Consider the following 5638-nt stretch of genomic DNA (forward strand, 5'->3'; position numbering starts at 1 on the left):
ATTAAAAACCTGAACTACTTGATACTTTGACTATTTGTGTCCTTCTCTGCTTGCTTCAAATATGTGGTAACCTCTTATCTCCTTTTCCCCTTTCCTCTCAGAGGATCATCTCACTCTTCCTTCTTCAAACATACAAACAGACCCATATTTCCATGCAGTTTCCTCCTTCCTTCCTGCATATGAGAGCAGTCTTACATATTGGATCTCATTTAACAAAAGACAATTCAACAACAACAAACATCAGTAGCCTTTCTCAGATTTGTATCTCTCTTCAGGCACTTACCTTTGCCTCCCCCTCATAACTGAACTTTTTTGTTGTTCAGAGTTGCTAAATACCACTCTCCCCCTCCCCTAATCTCCCAATAATGCTTCATTCCTTGAAAATCTGACTCGAGTCCCCACTACTCCACTCAACATAATTTTAAATAGTCACAATGTAAGTTCTCTAAGCAAGGTGAACTGTAATTTCTTGTACAAACCAGGACTCCTCTTAAAAAATAAAAGGATGGATTATGAATAATTATGCTGGGAAATCAGGAGTCTGGAATATCTGGTTCAGGAAATGGATTCAGCCTTTTACCTTTAAGGCACTGTGTCCAATGAATATGCTCCAATTTTCATCTTTTATGACTCCAGTGATACTCAAGTCTTCTGACATTTCTAGTTCCTTGGAATAATGAGTTATAATAATAACTTCTATAATTATAATAGCTTATTATTATAATTATGATAAATAATTATAATAATAATTTCTAGTTCCTTGGAATAATAGTTCCTTTGGCTTCCATGAGACAACATTCATTAGCCCCGTGTTTTTTATTTTTATTTTTTCCCCATCTACTATACTTTTTCCTTATTTCTGGGTTGCCCTCCTTTATTTAATACTAAGTGCTGCATTTCTGAAGGTTCAGTCCCAGTGCCCTTCTCCTCTCACAATACTTGGTAGAACATCTGGAGATATCTAAGCCCATATCTTTTAGGAAAGCTATTTATAAGCAACTTTTAAACTTCTGTTCTCAACCCAGACGTTGCCTATTATCTCTAGCCACAAATATCTTCTTCATATTCTGAACTGAGCTCAGAAGCAGCTGAATTCAACTCATAATACTCCTTTTAGGATTTCTCGTTTGTCTAAGTGACTGGCTCCGTTATCCATTCAATTTATAACATAGAAGCATGGGATTCGTCAGTGGCACCACCTTTTCCCTCACCCACCACCCAACCCACTCAGTATCAAGTACTGGTGATTCTGTGTCTTAAAATGTCTTAAGAATCCACTTACTTCTGTTTCTCTAGCTTAGCATGCCACTTGCCAATCTTGCAAACTACTTGTTCTTTCGTTTGGATCAGTACAGAAATCACTCAACGAGGAGCACCTGGATGGCTCAGTTGGTTAAACGGGAAAGATGCCCACTGCTGGTTTTGGCTCAGGTCATGTTCTCAGGGTTTTAAAATTGAGCCCTGCCCCCCTAAGATTCTCTTCCTCTTCCTGTCTCTTTGTCCCTCTTCCTGCCCAATTGCCTATCCACTGGCATGCACTTTTTCTCAAGAAAGAAAGAAAGAAGAAAGGAAGGAAGGAAGGAAGGAAGAAGTGACTGAGTTATTTTTCTTTCCTTCAGTCACTCAGTCACCTTGCACAGGTGCTTGCCTCATTCAAATCCATCCTTCTCATCAAATTCATAAACAACTATACATCTACCATTCATCTACGTATCCTTTATTTGATTTGCAAAATGAACCAAGTCACTTACATTACCCAGTCTTTGAACAGTTCAAAAGACCATTTTTGCAAGACCTAAAGTTGACCCCTTGAGGAAACAAGACCATAGAAGAAAGAAGTTTTGTTGAAGGCTGTGGATTCACTAAAGATATTTTTTTCTCTCCTTCACCATTACTTTAAAACAATAGTTTTAAAAATATGTTTACAATAATAACCATTTATAGGTAAAGTAGAATCAGAGACTAAGAAGTTTCAACATCCCTCCCTGCTCCACCAAAATGATTCTTCTCTTAAGAAATTGAGAATTGGGACAGCTAAATGTATAGATTTTTTAACCTAATGAAAAGATCTCTGCATTCTGACATTTAATGGTCCCATAAAAGAATGACTGATTTTTTTTTTATGTGCATGCTTTAAGCAAAATAAGCCATTGCACACTGTACTCAGGATGAAAAGAACTCACAATAAGATCTTCACCCACTCATCCTTAGATACAGAGAAAAAACAAAGAATCACCAAACTATTAAGAGAAACCTAAAACAGGGGCACCTGCGTGGCTCAGTGGGTTGAGCCTCTGTCTTCGGCTCGGGTCATGATCTCAGGCTCCTGGGATCGAGCCCCGCATTGGGCTCTCTGCTCAGCGGGGAGCCTGCTTTCTCCTCTCTGCTGCCTCTCTGCCTACTTGTGATCTCTGTCTGTCAAATACATAAATAAAATCTTTTATAAATAAATAAATAAATAAAGAGAAACCTAAAACAGCCAAAGAAATAAAAACCAATGAATACCTAAAGAAAAAGGGAAACTTCCCAGTTTTTAATCAATATATTATGATGTATTTGAGAACATGTTATTTTCATAAATATATAATGGGGAGATCAGAAGGTAAGAAAAGTTCTTGAAAATTAAAATAAGATTTTAAAAATAAAATTAGTCTTAAAGTGAATATGAGAGGTCATTTCATTTTCTCAGGGAAATAAGACCAAAAACCTAGTAGAGAAAAAAATATGGCAGAGAAGAAAAAAGATAATATCAATCTATGAAGTCCAACAACAATAATAAATAAATCAGTTAATGCTTGTATTCATAAAGTATTAACTGTTTTGGAAGTTATTCTACCACCATAAACAACTAGAAAACAGGATATACTGTATGAAACAATTGTTTTGAGACTTTAGACAATAAGCAACCACAAAATTAAATATCTGAGGGAAGTGAAACAAATAAGGTAAGTCCTATAATTGCTCCAGCTTACTGCCAAAAGGCAATTTCCAAAACAGAATACAAAGAGAAGAATGATAATAAAGAAGAGAATATTAGACAAAGACAGCTTTCAATATCTGAGGCATGAATCTTTGCCTGAATACTGACATTCGATATATTGGATAGAATTTCAGGTGGCTACTAAAAGAGTCACCAGAAAACAGGAGGTTGAACATGCTCTGGAATGGAAATAATGGAGAAGAGTTGCAATGCTCAGGGTGAAATCTTCCAAAGTCCTCCTTAGTAATGAGCAAAAGGAACCCTAGGCCAAAGGCTGCTCTGGGAACTTCCAAACTAAACTAAAAGCAAGACTTAAAAGGATTAAACTAATCCTAAGTAATTTAACTGCGTGCCTGAACAAAGTACACTTTTTAATGGAATACCAGAAAATCTAGTATGTAACAATGTAAAAATTATAATGTGAAGCATCCAGTAAAAAATTGTGTGTGTGCATAGCAGCAGGAAAATATGACACCTAATTAGACTAAAACCAGTCAGTGGAAGGAAATTAGAAATAACAAAAGTTATGGAATTAGTAGATAATCATATTAAAATAGTTATCATAATATTCTCCATATGCCCAAAACTATAAAAGAAAATAGAAAAATGATAAGGAGAGAAATGGAAGTTATTTAATGAAGCCTAAATAGAACTTCTAGAAATGTGGAGAAATACACACACACACACACACACACATACACACACACATTCAAATGATTACCAGTAAATTATACACTGCAAAAGAAGAAAAATCAATGAAATTAAAATCTTGCAATATAATTTACTCAAAATAGAGACAACGAAGACTGAAAGAGATAAATAAAGAGAGCAGCAGTGACCTGTAGGTAAATGTCAAGTTATCTAACATAATAGAATAGGAACTGGTGGTTCAGAATGAGAAGATATACATGGGAAGCAGATGAAGATGTTTGTAGAAATAATAAAATGACCACCAAATATGTCTCACATTTGTTGAAAACTATAAACCTAAGATTTCAAGAAGCTAAGCAAGCCACAAATGGGACAAACATATAGAAAAGCCATTAAAGGGGGCACCTGAGTGGCTCAGTTGGTTAAGCAGCTACCTTCAGCTCAGGTCATGATTCCAGGGTCCTGGGATTGAGCCCTGCATCAGGCCCCCTGCTTAGCAGAGAGGCTGCTTCTCTCTCTCCCTCTGCCTGCTGCTCTGCTTATTTGTGCTCTATCTCTATCTCTCTGTCAAATAAATAAATAAAATATATATAAAAAAAGAAAAGCACATTAAGGTACATCATAATCAAACTGGTGAAAACTAATGATAAAATATCTTAAAAGCGTTTGGAGGGAGGAACTAACACAAAGTAATGGAGGATATTTTGATAAAATAAAAGCATGGTCACTGTGTGTTCTCACTGATTTTCCAACAAAATAACGAACAGTTTGTCACCATAGATATGCCTAAAAGTTCTAGAATGTAAAACAAAGCAAATCAATATTTTTTAGGAAACCAAATTATAAATGGTCCTCTGTAAAGGAAGGAGTACTAATGAGTACTAAGCTAACATCAGACTCTCATCAACAACTCCTAAATTTTATCTTATGATTCTATGAGCAATTAACTCTTCTTTTGAAATTTTTCTTCCTGTTGTTTTTGTTTGTTTATTTGTTTTTAGAGATAGAGCTTGTGCTTGTGTGCAGGTGCAGAGGGGAGGGGCAGAGGGAGAATCATAATTGGACCCATACTAAGCACAGAGCCTGACACAGAACTTAATGTCACAACCCTAAGATCACAACCTCATCCAAAATCATGAGTCAGACACAACCAAATGAGCCACCTAAGCACCTGAAAAATTAACTCTTAATATGATGATGTCAGGATTCTCCAGAGAAATAGAGAGGATAGGTGATACATATGTGTAAATATCCAGAAAGTGATTTATTATAAGATATTGGTTCATGTGATATGGAGGCTGAGAAGTCCCATGATCTGCCATCTGGAGCTGGAGACCCAGTCAGTCAGTGATTTTCTTAGAAGGCCTGAGGGCTGGAAGGTGAAGATAAAGATTCCAGTTTGAGTCTAAAGGCCCAAGAACCAAGAATTTCCAAGGCAGAAGACTGATATCCCAGCTCAGCAGTCAGAATGAATTTAACTTTTCTCTGCATTTTTATTCAATACAGGTCATTCAGGAATTATATGATGCCCACTTACATTAGGGAAGGTCACCTGCTTTACTCAGTCTACCAATTCAAATATTAATCTTTTCCAGAAACACCATCATAGACACACACAGAAATAATGTCTAGGTATCACAGATATGGCATCCATGGTCCAGTCAAGGAGACACATAAAAATTAACCATCACACATGTCTTAGGCTGCCCTGGGTATTTTGGCCCTACCCATGTTTTTAGTTTTCTGATCTCTAGTCTTACTGGCCTTTTGCTATAATTTTGAACTTTCCCAGCACCTCCCTAGCACATTGGTTTACCCATACTCTTTCCACTGCTGGGGTTCTCGTACCTTCTCTGTTCACTAGTTAACTCCTCCTGCTCATTCTTAAGATTGCAGTTAGATTTCATCTCTTCAAGAAAACATGCCAAAACATAACAAATACCCCATTGTTTGTTCCCATAGCAACATGTACTTGTCTGTCACAGAAATTATTACAGCTGTAATTTT

Source organism: Mustela putorius, unplaced genomic scaffold (genome assembly GCF_011764305.1).
Source record: "Mustela putorius furo isolate JIRA1106 unplaced genomic scaffold, ASM1176430v1.1 tig00003834_pilon_pilon_pilon, whole genome shotgun sequence".
Classification (NCBI taxonomy): Eukaryota; Metazoa; Chordata; class Mammalia; order Carnivora; family Mustelidae; genus Mustela; species Mustela putorius.